This window comes from Ochlerotatus camptorhynchus, unplaced genomic scaffold (genome assembly GCF_037179485.1).
Source record: "Ochlerotatus camptorhynchus isolate MF236.1 unplaced genomic scaffold, CSIRO-AGI_Acam_v1.1 ptg000538l, whole genome shotgun sequence".
Lineage (NCBI taxonomy): Eukaryota > Metazoa > Arthropoda > Insecta > Diptera > Culicidae > Ochlerotatus > Ochlerotatus camptorhynchus.
The window spans coordinates 228694-243406 of record NW_027041021.1 but is presented as its reverse complement, the minus strand read 5'-3'; positions in this window follow the sequence as shown (position 1 = coordinate 243406).

The window sequence follows — 14713 nt, the reverse complement described above, 5'->3', positions numbered from 1 at the left end:
AGTACTCATTAATGAGTAAAAAAAGACCCATTTTGAAGAAAAGTGGCTTAACTCATTAATGATTAAACAATTTTACCCATTAATGAGTATCTGTCACCCATTAATGATTAACAATTACTCATTAATGGGTAACAGATACTCATTAATGGGTAAAAAATTTACTCATTTAATGAGTTAAGCCACTTTTCTTCAAAATGAGTCTTTTTCAACCATTAATGGGTACTTTCAAGTTAGCGTGCACGCTAACTTGAAAGTACTCATTAATGAGTAAAAAAAGACCCATTTCGAAGAAAAGTGGCTTAACTCATTAATGATTAAACAATTTTACCCATTAGTGAGTATCTGTTACCCATTAATGATTAACAATTACTCATTAATGGGTAACAGATACTCATTAATGGGTAAAAAATTTACTCATTTACTGAGTTAAGCCTCTTTTCTTCAAAATGGGTCTTTTTCAACCATTAATGGGTACCTTCAAGTTAGCGTGGGTATGTGAACAACATTGACATCAATCCGATCGCCGTTGTTCATTTGTCAACTCCCAACACAGTTTACCCATTTTTGGGTAGGTTCAGTTTTGACGGATCTGGGTGGATTCTACCCAAATTTGAGTAGTTTCGAAATAGCGTATAAACAGGCAACTCAGGTAAACATGTCAGAAAGGCCTACACGCTAACTTGAAAGTACTCATTAATGAGTAAAAAAAGACCCATTTTGAAGAAAAGTGGCTTAACTCATTAATGATTAAACAATTTTACCCATTAATGAGTATCTGTTACCCATTAATGATTAACAATTACTCATTAATGGGTAACAGATACTCATTAATGGGTAAAAAAATTACTCATTTAATGAGTTAAGCCACTTTTCTTCAAAATGAGTCTTTTTCAACCACTAATGGGTACTTTCAAGTTAGCGTGTATCATGAAAAGTTAACAATTCTATAGACCAACAATTAAAAAGGCGGAACAACCAAACGTGTTGGCCGGCGCCGGTGGTGTAGTGGTAAGCGTGACTGCTTTCTCACCCCAATGCGTCTGGGTTCAATCCCAGCCGAGGTCGGTGGGATTTTTCTGAGGCATAAAAATCTCTGGTCACGTCTTCCTTCGGAAGGGAAGTAAAGCCGTTGGTCCCGGCCCATATGTGTGTTTGAATGGGTGCGATATCCTACGCAGGTGTGGAAGCTGCCTTCCTGCACATTCGATTGCCGTCAATGGATGGCAATCGATGTCCGTCGGTGATTGGCACTAGATTGCGGAACAGAGACCGACGTTAAATAAAGGAAAGAAGAAGAAGAAGAAGAAGAACAACCAAACGTAGACAACACCGAAAAAAGTTTTCATATCAAGAGCAAATTTTCATTATACGTCGAATGTAACAAAGGTAAACAAAGTCGAGCTATCAGTGTCAATCGATTCTCCTGCACTCAAAAATATAACAAAACGAATATAGATTAAATTTTATGCATTTTATGGTTTTTCAAAATTTATACATTGATTCGATTAAAATTTTCGTCAAAATTATACTAAGTCCGAATAACGGAGTGGAATTCGATCAGTGCTTACTAAAATGACAGGAAAAATAACATTTGGATTCTCTTCGCAGCTTCGCGCTTGTGAAGAGCTTTGTTCCGGCGGATTTCAACTGCGCCTGTGATCTGCTGGGCAGCTAGACTCAAATCTCAAAATGATACACTCTTTGCACACTGTCAAAGAATCATTGTACACAAAATCAACTTTGTTCAAATCAAAACAAAAAAATTAATCCATCTGGTGAATGATGGCACAAACTTCCAAGAAAATTCTATTACAGTGAACCACATTATTTTAATGGATTTCTTCGCCACCCTAATAAAAATTGTATGGTTAATTTGCTTAACGACGTGTTCTGGGTATCATCCAAACCATTTATGGAATAGTTCAATGATTTGGGTTATCGTTCGTTTATGGTTATTTTTTATTAGGGCAGTTAGTCGTCTGTCACTTCGTTTGTGACTATATTCAAGAGCAAATTTTCATTACGTCGAATGTAACAAAAAAAAAACAACGGCGCCGGTGGTGCAGTGGTAAGCGTGATTACCTCTCACCCCAGCAGGCCTGGGTTCAATCCCAGTCGGCGCCGCCGGATGTTCTGAGGCATAACATCTCTGATCACGCCTTCCTTCGGATGGGAAGTAAAGCCGTTGGTCCCCGGTTCATGAGTTGATGGGTCGACAGGTAGGGTCCAGGTGTGGGAGCTGCCTTCCTGGCACGTCGGTAGCATTGATGCTCAGCACGGAAAACAAGATCGACGAAAAAAAAAACAAACCAAAGGAAAAAAAGAATGTAACAAAGGTAAACAAAGTCGAGCTATCAGTGTCAATCGATTCTCCTGCTATTACACTATCACCCTTATTCTTGTTTACGGCCGTATCGGACTTTCGTTCGAACGACTCGATTCGAACGAGTTCGAAAACGGCATTCTGGTTTTCGTACGAACCCGTTCGAACGAAAGCTTTTTCGAAAATAAACAGTGTTAGTGGTACCAGATGCACTTTGACATTTCCTAACAATTCTAAGCATAGACCGCGCACGAAATTGACATTATTCGGTCAAGTGGACTGTCAAACGATGTCAACAAAACAATAACATTGTTGAAATTTTTTAGTTGAAAATTTGAAAATCTTACTGATTTGAAAAGATAACTTCCTGATGTCTTCTGAGAAGTTGTTAAGCAGAAAGTTGGCCACCTTTTGGGACGATTCAGTTTCCGGTAGGATACAAGTCTGATCCTGTGGATGATCCGGAATATCCGTAAAAGTGGTCAATTCATGAAACTGATCCTAGAACTCCGCGTTTTTTAGAAACCACTCATAAACGTCTTATCAGAATGAATTCGGAGTTGTGACCGAAATATGGACACTGGGGACTACAGGATGGTCCACTAAAAGAACCGGAACATCCGTAAAAGTGGTCAATTCATGAAACTGATCCTAGAGCTCCGCGGTTTTTTTCAAAACCACTCATACACGTCTTATCAGAATGAATTCGGAATTGTGACTGGAATATGGACCGTGCGGACCACGAGATGGTTCACCGGAAGATCCGGAACATCAGAAAATTGGTCAATTCATGAAACTGATCCTTGAGCTCCGTGGATTTTTCAAACCACTTATAGACGTCTTATCAGAATGTCTTCGGAGTTGTGACCTTAATTTGGACTCTGGGGACTACATGATGGTCCACCGGAAGATCCGGAACATCCGTAAAAGTGGTCAATTCATTAAACTAATCCTAGAGCTCTACGGATTTTTCGGAACCACTCATAAACGTCTTGTCAGAATGTATTCGGAGTTGTGTTCAGAAATAAGAATATGGAGACTACAGAATGGTCCACCGAAAGATCCGGAACATCCCTAAAAGTGCTCAATTCATGAAATTGATCCTTGAGCTCCACGATTTTTTAGAAAGCACTAAAAGTTATTAATTATTTAAATACCACTTAGAAATCATCCATGATAATAAATAAAAAAAAAATGTGTCTATGAGCAGTTCTAAAAAACCATAGAGTGCTTAGATCAGTTTTCTTGACCTATACACTTTAATGGATGTTCCGGATATTCCGAAGGACCATCCAATGGACCCTGGGGTCCATTTTCCAGTCACAACTCCGAGTTCATTCTGATGAGTTGTCTTTTATTTTCCAGAGGAGCGTTCATGGTCTCCAGGGTCTGTTTTCCGATCATAACTCCGAATTCATAATTCTAAGACGTCTACACACTTAAATATTTTCGCCGAGATTCCAACAGCCGAGTAATTCTGCAATTTATTTTACTGAGATTCAGTAAAACAATTGCCGAGACTCAGCTAACAAATAACGTTTTGCTGAGCTGTCAGCTAACAAACAGATATTTTGCAGAGATATCAGCAAAAGAGAATACCGAGGTAATCGGCTTTTGGAGATTTTACCGAGCTAGATTAATAGCGAATTTGTTTATTATTCAGTTGCAACCTGGATCGGGTATCAAGATCGGCTCTGCTTGTTTTCTGACAAACGTCAGTTTGATCGTTTGTTTTTAAACCTACCTCAGGTTCAGGTTCGCACTGACAAAAAGTTCGGTTTCACACTGGGTTAGAACTGGTTCCAACCCCGATAATAAACAAATTCGCTATAAGTGTGTATGAGAGTATACGAAAAAAAACGGAGTTCTTGGATCAGTTCCATGGATTGAGCCTTTTTACGGATGTTTCGGATCTTTCGGAGGACCATCCACTGAACAATGGTCCCAAAAGCCGTATTTAGGAAGACAAAAATGTTTGCGCCCATACCGTCAGTTTTAGGTATATAGTGTCTTCGGGAAAGATTCTTCATATTGTTTGGCCGATCTTTTTATGTTAGTGAAATTAGGGTGGTCCACAAAATTGGAGTTTTTAAAATACATACTTTTTTTAATTATTTGCGATGTTTGCGATAGACCAATGCAATTTTCTAAAAGTTGTAGAACAATCAATTCGAAGCAATTTTGCTCAAGACACCACATTTTTATCTCTTAAGGTTCATGAGTTATGATTTTTTAAACAAGCAGGTTAGAATGGCCCATAAAAAACAGATGTCTTCGAATATCTTTTCATAAGTTCATTTCTCGTAAAACCTTGTTTCGGTTACATTTAGAACTTATGATGACGCATATTTTTGCTGAAGCGTCCGGTTGCTATCTTTTTTATTATTAGAAAATTAATGGAGATTTTCTTCGAAAAAATGATTCTATTAAAATGACAATGTCTCTAAATGGAGCAAACCGATTTTCAAACTTTCGATTTCATTTAAAAGATCGTGTTTTTTCAGTATTTGTGGGAAAACTGTGAGAGCGTTTTTTGTTTAAAGTATTAAATTTAATTTAAAAAAAATCTTTTTTTTTATCAAAAACTAGCCATAAATTAACCATAAGGAGTATCAAATTAGTGACTTCTGCAAAAATATGCGTCATAAAAAGTTCTAAAAGTATTTGGAATAATGTTTTTACGAGAGGTTAGGGTGGCCCCTAGAAAATCGGCTTTCTTTAAATATTGTTTATACGTTGATCACGAATAAAAATATTTAAAGAAAGATTTTCTAGGGGCCACTCCAACCTACTTGTTTAAAAAAACCATAAGTCATGAACCATAAGAGATAAAAATGTGATGCCATGAGCAAAGTTGGTTCAAATTGATTGTTTTACAACTTTAAAAAAACTGCATTAGTCTATCTCAAGTAATAAAAAAGGTTGAATTTTCAATTCACCAATTTTAAGCACCACCCTAATTTCAAATCGGCTAAAAAATACGAATAAGCTTTCCCGAAGACACCATATACCTAAAAGTTATGGTTTTGGTGCTAATATTTTTGTCTTCATAAATACGGCTTTTATGGATGTTCAGGATCTTCCTGGTGAACCATCAGGTGGTCCCAAAGGTCCATTTTCCGTCTAAGCGTGCATATTCCGGTCACAACTTCAAATTCATTCTGATAAAACTTTTATGAGTGGTTTCGCAAACTCATGGAGCTCTAGAATCAGTCTCATGAATTGACAACTTTTGCGGATGTTCCGGATCTTTCGGTGGACCATCCTGTAGTCCCCAGGGTCCAAATTCTAGTCAAAACTCCGAATTAATTGTAGTAAGACGTTTATGAAAGGTTTAAACAAAAACATGGAGCTCTAAGATCAGTTGCATGAATTGACCACTTTTACGGATGTTCCGGATCTTCTTTTGAACCATCCTGTGGTCCCCACAATCAATATTCAGGTCACAACTCTGAATTCATTCTGATAAGACGTGTATGAGTATTTTCGGAAAGTTCACGGAGTTCTAGGATCAGTTTCATAACTTTACAACTTTTACGGATGTTCCGGATCTTCCCGTGGACCATCTTGTAGTCCCCAGAGTCCATATTCCAGTCAAAACTCCGAATTAATTGTGATAAGACGTCTATGAGCGGTTTCGAAAAAAAACACGGAGCACTAGGATCAGTTTTATGAATTAACCACTTCTCAGGATGTTCCGGATCTACCGGTGAACCATTCCGTAGTCCCCAGAGTACATTTTCCGAACACAACTCCGAATTTATTGTGATAAGACGTCTATGAGTGGTTTCAAAAAATCCGTGGTGCTCTAGGATCAGTTTCATGAATTGACCACTTTTACGGATGTTCCGGACATTATAATGGATCATTCCGTAGTCCCCAGGGTCAATTTTTCGGTCATAACTCCGAACTCATTCTGATAAGACGTGTATGAGTGGTTTCAAAAAATCCGCGGAGCTCTAGGATCAGTTTCGTGAATTGACCACATTTACGGATGTTCCGGATCTTCCGGTGAACTATCCCGTGGTCACCAGGGTCAATATTCTGGTCACAACTCCAAATTCATTCTGATAAGACGTTTATGAGTGGTTTCGAAAAATCCACGGAGCTCTAGGATCAGTTTCATGAATTGGCCACTTTTACGGATATTCCGGATCTTCCACAGGATCAGACTTGTGTCCTACCGGAAACTAAATCTTCCCAAAAGGTGGCCAACATTCTGCTTAACAACTTCTCAAAAGACATCAGGAAGTTATCTCTTCAAATTGCCGTACAATCAGTGTTTGGTCCCAATTAGCTCTAATCCCATATGCTACGTGTATTCGTTAATGCCGGATCGACCGTACTATAGGAATCCGGCAAGAACGAATCCGCACTATAGGAATCTTGACTGTATATGGCTATGGCAATGTTTTGGAGTCCTTATTAAATACATAAATATTTGTTATGTAAGCTGTTACAGAAATGCCTTTGTCCAAAATTTTCTAGTTGTTTCGATCCTTTTTTTAATCTAAATTATATTTTTATTGCATGATTTTTCAATCAATTTCCATATGAGATCTTTAACTTCACGTAATGTTAAGTAAAATTATTACAATCAAACACCAAAAATTTGGTTGTAGATTTTTTTGTACACTAAGGCCATCCCTTATAAAAAATACCATACACGAACGATTACCCAAATGATTGAACTATTCCAAAAATAGTTTGGATGATACCCCGAACACGTTGGAGGCGAACCAGCCTCAGGCTGAAAGCCTCCTTAATAAAGATAAATCAATCAATCAACCCCGAACACGTCGTTAAGCAAATTAACATTTTTATTAGGGATTACAAAAAATTTCAAAGTTTTTATCCCTTGGCTGTCTCGCGATTCGCGAGTTTGGAGTGACGTTTGGAAAGCGGACAAAAAAACGCATTCGTACGAAAATGGGAATAGCAACATCGTTCGAACGAACGATGTTCGAAAGTTAGAATTGCTTCGAACGAAAACGGGAATGGGAAATTGCTTTCGTTTCGAACGAATCCGGTTCGTACGAAAACGGGAATAGAGGTGTATATACTGTCCGAATATAGGATCAAATCCCATTTTTAAATTTATTTGCCAGTCAAATTGCTTTTTGACGTAATCACCTTCCGATCAAAATAGTTTTCGATGCTACTTAAGTCACCCAATTTCTATGGAGATGCCGTTTGACTTAAATAACAGCGCTGAGAAACCCGTGAAAAGTGTACGTTCGTCGTTTCGCTTTCTCATTATTAAAGTGAATAAATCGAACTGTTTGTTGCTAAGATGATTTCGGTAGTCCTAAAATGATGAATGGGCTGCACGTAAGGAGACGTAATTGATAATTCTCCCGAATATCCTGGTAAATACACTTTGACTTAAGTAACAATAGGGGCCACCAAACGACGTATAATAACTTTTGACTCAAAAACCAGTATTTTTTAGCATGAAAGCTAGCGATTTGCATTTGTATGATTAAAACCCTGCTAAATATGTTAAACATTGCTATCACTGTGTTTACTTGGAAATAGGAATAACTTTTCGGTCATCAAAACAAAACTTTATTTTTCTCGGATTGGTGCGAATGTTACTTACGACATAATGAAAATTTGCTCTTGAATTTTTGAATCTTGAATTAGTTTCCATTGGGAACCCACACAGCAAAAAAATTGTAATATCGATCAACGTAATTCAAGCTGATGTGTGAAATAATGATGTAATAGCAAAAAGCTGATACAATATTACATCAATAGATGTAATTTTGTTCGCAAAATCGATGTTCATCGTACAACGTAATATTACACAACCGGCGGAATGACCTCTGTGCAGCTGTTTGGATGTAATATTCCACAACTTTTTTTTCTGTGCACATGATATTATTCCAATAACAAAATTAATGATTTTTATCTGAAATTCACATATAATTCATATATGATCATATGAATTGTACGTGATAAATCACATAAATTTAATTGGACACATAAGGTTCTAGTGATGTTGCAGTGTGATTCCCAATTATGAGATCACATGATTGTTATGTGAAATTCTAATGGATATTTTCCATTGGAAATGTGATTTATTTTTTGAGTGAATGACTTTGGGTGTGAGATAAGAGGAAGAGGAGACCGAGGAGGAGACAATAGGGGGACTTTTATGAACTAATTAACTTTCAAACGTGAACCAGCGCCAGGTTGTCCGCATAAAACGCAAATCATATATTGACCTTACCGAAAATGGTTAAAAATTGTTTATAAGAGCATCTCCACTGCCAAGCGCTAAACGGAGTTTAATACTCGGTTTAATACCCACTTTAGCAACCTATCAAGGGGTGCTAAATGTGTGTGCAAAATGAAAACTCAACCGTGAACACACTCCCGGGTAGTACACAGAAATAAAAGTTGTTGAATATTACATCCAAACAGCTGCAACCAGGTCATCCATCGGTTGTGTAATATAACGTTGTACGATGTACATCGATTTTGCGAACAAAATTACATCCATTGATGTAATATTGTATCTGCTTTTTGCTATTACATCAATATTTCATACATCAGCTTGTATTACATTGATCGATATTACATTTTTTTTTGCTGTGTGGTGGGTCTACAAATTTGAAGACCGAGTTGCAACGTGAGATGTGTAGCTATTTTCTTTGACAAAAAAAAAAAAAAAAAAAACAAGAAAAGCGCGCCGAAGTGTTTTTTTTTTTGTTTTTGTTGTGAGGAGGAAAACTAATAACCGTCGCTTCAAGGAAAAGGAAGGCTGTTTTTTTCAGGAAAGTAAATGTGAATTAATTGTTAATTAATTACATGTTTTTATTTTGGAAAGTGCACCAGCCAGAAGGGAGTTCTAAACCGGATCTCTTTGCAGGTTAGTGAATGTGTTTACTAAAAGTTAAGAGGAAGTGGAGGTGGACCCCGATGGAAATCCGATGACGGGTCCGTAGACGGATTTCGATGACGGGTTCCGTAGACGGATCCCGAAAACGGGTTTCGTAGACAAATTCCAAAGACGGATTCTGTAGACGAATCCCGATGAAGGATTCCGTAGACGGATCCCGATGACGGATCTCGATGACGGATTCCGTAGACGAATCCCAATGACGGATTCCGTAGACGGATACCGCAGACGGATACCGATGACGAATTCCGTAGACGGATCCCAATGACGGATTACGTAGCTGGATTCCGTAGACGGATCCCGATGGGTATTCCGTAGACGGATCGCGATGGGGATTCCATAGACGGATCCCGATGGGGATTCCGTAAACGGATCCCAATGAGGATTCCGTAAACGAATCCCGATGGGGAAACCTAATACGGGTCCCGATGGGGATTCCGTAAACCACATAACATATGTGGAACTTCTTAATAAAATTGAATCCAAACCTGACACCTTTTAATGCTGGCAAAGGTGGTATAACTGGTATAGTTAGGCATCGATCTGTCACATGAAATTCGTAAACAAAAAATAAAATGTCACTGTTTGTTTTGTCGATCTTCTTGAAACTGGTATAATTAATGTCAAACCAGTATTTGCACGGAATAAAAATTTCCGTATTAATAAAAAGATGCTCAAAGTATAAATTATTATTTCCTATGCACAACATAATATTTTAATGGATTACTTTAAGCGTTTGCAGTCAAACGAAAAACTTTGCAATATTGTATACATTAATGGATCGTTGCACACACATTTGTTAGCTTTATATGCCGTTACTTGGTAGCAAGTTATTATGGTTCTTCAGGTGATATTCTTGGCGAATATAATTATAGATTTGTTCACGGCTATATGAAGGTTTCCTGGTATTTAAATTAACAACATAACCCCATTGTAGGTTAAAATATGGCACATCCACTGTGTATGGTTAACATTATTGAAGCCTTTTTGACGCAAATAATAACGTTCTAAATATGTTTCCCTATTTTTGCATTAGTATTATTGTGTGGTACGTACCATCGTACCACAAACAAACTGAAAGACGACTAACTGGCGAAGAACTCAATTAAAAAATGTGGTTTGCTGTAATAAAATTTTCTTAGACACTTGAGCCATCAGATGGGCTAGTATTTTTGTTCTGATTTGAACAAAGTTGATTTTGTGTGCAATGATCTTTGACAGTGTGCAAAGAGTGTTTCACTTGTCATTTTTTGTACGCATTTCAGTTTTGAGTAGAGTGAAAGAGATAGAACCAAAACATTCTAGTACATTTGGTGAAAATGCTAGTACAATCCAGTAGTAGTGTTGCCATGTGGTACACTGAAAAAAATATAATAGCAGGTTCGTCACCAAAGTTTTCGTGCCGCTCCGTCATACACTTCGTTTGTGATCATACTCTATGCCCAGGGAAATCAATAAATATTTTATCCCGAAAATACCTAGGCCGGACTGCGAATCTAACTCGATATTACAATTTGTTTTGCTGTGTGCAACTGTCTGGTACTTTAATTACCGATAAACCTTTAAACAAAATTCCGATAATTAATAAAATAGTCTGCCCACCCTATCCATCTGAAATCCTAGATTTATTCATCTCTTGAAATCTGACTCTTTTTACTAGCTGAATTCCAATTTAAATTCACGAATCTGCAGTAAGCCAGCACTTCATATTGAAAATTATGCCACAATCTCTGTAGTTTATAAATATATCATTTAAGTCACCTTTACAGAAAACCCTACAGAAATAGCTGTAAGTCATTAAAATAAAAATTGTAATAATTGAAGTGAATAAAATAATGCGTAGCTACTTACACCGTGCTAACTAAAGACCCACTGTAACCGTTTTTACACAGACAAACAGACATAACACTCGCAAATTGTTCATCGAACAAGCATTTAACGGTCAATTTAAAAGTATCGTAGTTGGTAGTACCACCACCTGTGGCGCGCATAGTCAATTCCCTTGCGTTTGACGTTTACACACTACCGCCATCTGTTCAGTGTACTACCCACCACTGTGTATTCAACAGATGGCGGTTATGTTTTAGCGACGATGTTTTACAGTGAGAAATATTCAATGTGTTATGTCTGTTTGTCTGTGGTTTTTATGTTGATGGAGATTTTGGGCACTATGAAAATATTCTGCTTCACGGTAACCAGCGTAAACACATAAATGAGTAAAAAAATACACATTTTTTATATTTATATGCAGCTGTCAAAAAATGTGTAAATTTGGAGATCTTAAAATGTGTAAAAAAATACACATTTTAAGAATGTAGTACCAGTCAAAAAATGTGTATTTTTATACTCATTAATGGGTAAAAAAAACTTCAAACTTTGCTGTATCCTGCCTTGTTTACGCACGTAATTTGTTTATATTTCAGTGCAGTACAACAGGAAAATGGAGGAACTACGGTCCAAACTGGACAGTACGACGATGGACATACTAGAAGGTAGGTGATTTATACTATTTTCATAGTTAAGTTTTGGAAAAACTTGCTTGCTTCATACTGATTTTTGTTTTTTCCTTAATTTGTTTTCCGTGCTGAGCACCAATGCTACTGACGCCAGGAAGGAAGCTCCCACACCTGGATCCTACCTATCGATCCATCAACTCATGAACCGGGAACCAATGGATTTACTTCCCTTCCGAAGGAAGGCGTGATTCTCGGCGTGATCAGAGATGTTATGCCTCAGAACATCCCAGCGGTGCCGACTGGGATTGAAATCAGGCCTGCTGGGGAAAGAGGCAATCACGCTTAAAACACCGGCGCCGGTACTGATTTTTTGATGGCATTCCTTTTTTTTAATAAAATATCATTGTATTCGAGCAATCTTTATTTTATGATTAACACAAATAAGAAAATTCCGAAGGCAATAAAAAACCATGCGCACCCATTATATTTAAGTTCTAGAAATGATTACTTTTTACACATTTTGCTGTAAAAACCGTTCTTGAAAAATGTGTAAAAAATACACTTCTATTGACGTTTGCTGGGTTTACACATAAATGTGTAAACGCAGTTTACACATTTTATGAGTAGACCCCTTTTTTCACGAAATGTGTGAAATTTTACACATTAATGTGTTTACGCTGGTTACCGTGACCCTTTTGATTTTTCTATAGCGAATTCAAATGGGTAGTCACACTCAAGGAAATGCTCCGAACAAATGAATATAGCCTCTTTTTCTTTTTCAGTAAATTTCTTGTCTGAATTTTTCGCCAGCATCCAGCACGCTTGTACCATAGAGGTAACTCTAAGACTAGAAGGTCCCGAAATAACGTGCTCAACTTTTTGGCTCAGCTCTGGTACTCTCTTCGGTCCCAAGCTAATCGATTCACCCCTCGAAACATAGGAAACACCAATAAACCCTCATTTTATCTGTCAAACTTTCATAGCGAATGAAAACAAACAATGCGTAGTACTAGAATTTCGACTAGAATGGGGCACGTTAATCGTTTGCTTGGGACCAATAGGCTAGTCAAGTATAGTGAGCCAATTTAAAATCGTTAGTTTCGTATTGATTGTTGCTTGTACTTTTGGGTATCTAAATTTAAAAAGGATAAATAATGAGTTTTAATTATGATTTCAAATTTTGGGGTTCCTACATATTATTATTATTTAACTTTATTAATGAGGCTTTCAGCCTTGGGCTGGTTCGCCTCCACTGGGTTCCTACATACCGTTTAGCTAATGCGTGAAAAGACTGTCCAGCTTTTTTTTTGCAATATTGCAACAATATGGATAATAACACTTCCTGAACGGCATTTTCTTTAGCTTAAAAAATAAATTTTCATCGACGGTGGTTAAATTTTTTCTACAGTGCTCAAATAAAACAAACCTCAAAATGAGAATTTATTGTCTCATTCCTTCCCTTTGCATTTAAATGGAACAGCGAAACAACCTATATTTTCTGCAAGCTAAGAATCATGAAGGAATGAGTGAGACAGCAATCTTGTGTTGGTGCATCTATTTTGTGAAACATAGAGATTGCTACAGTATGATTGTGTCAGTGATTTGTTTTCATCGGGAAAATTTTCCGCTATGAAGTATTTTTTTTCCCGATGAAAACAATTTGCGTATACGTATACGTGACGTAGTGTGCGTACAATAAACGTCAGCAATCTCTATGCTTTTATACTAGTTTCGTTGACATTTATACTGTGTAACCGCTGTTCAAGAGAGTCGATTCACAACAATCCCGATCTGCTTGTCGCCGAAACGATGGCACGAAAGAGTATTGAAAAAGATGGGACTCAAACAACTGTTTGGTCGCTCATCTACCGGTGTAGTTCAGTTTAATGCTGAACATAAGTGAATAATCTTTAAAAAAAATACTGTCAGAAGTTTCAGAGGGGCGTATAGATGCAGAAAAGCATGCGAGTATTGATAAATTAAAATATATTGTAGAAAATTTTGTGAAATCCAGGTTATAGAACTGTGTACATACTAATTATAATTCCGTATCATGCGTGAGCAGTACCGACGCAGTAAAATAAAAATTGTACACAAGCGGCTCAGTCAAGAAATCACACCAACGTCATTGATAGGCAATCAAAAGCTAGTTCCCGTGGCGCCGTGGTGAGAGCCAATAAAATGATAATGATTTCTAAATGTTGCACTGCGAGGTTTTGATAAAAAAAATCTGATTGAACTATGGGGTATAGTCGGAATCTATTTATTTCAACTACAAGCCATTTAGCTAAAATTGAAAAGGGCAATTTTTGTCTTATATTGAGCGTCTATGGAACGTCTTAAGTTTCTTCCCTCACTGTACATATTATATATATAAAAAAAGAAAATTGGTACATGAAAGGATTTTTAATTGCTTATCCCATACCAGTGTAAAATTTTAAATCATCATCGTTCTGCTGCCACCGTGGCTGTGTTTTATTTTCTATGTAGGATGTCAATTAAATTGATAGAGGTAATAGGTGATGTTAAGGTGATGATCAAAATATTTTTGAAAATATGTAAAAATATCGACAAAAGTTTTTGTTCAACTTTTTGTATCAAGAAAAGTTCTAGTTGTGATACTTAACTTAAAGTTGTTTTTTACCATAAGCATTTTTTATCAACTTATCAAACAAAACCAAAGTACAGCATTTTGATTTTGGTTGTAATTGTCTAATTTTTGTTCGATTGACTAAGTTTAAAATTGAAATTTAAATAAGGGAAATCTTTGACAACCCGTAAATTTGGAGACGGCTACAGCGTAGTGGTTTACATCCATGTCTCCACACCAATGTAACGAGTTCAAATCTCATCCCCGGAAAAGTCACGAGAGACCCAAGTGTGTTAAAGCGACTAAAAAAACATTAATTTCCATAGCCTTCCCCAAAAAAAAAAACAACCATGGTAAAACAATGAAATTATAATGAATTTCAGTGTAAATTTTCTGCTATATTAAAATTTAATGTTAAATTATTGTACTGGTGAAAT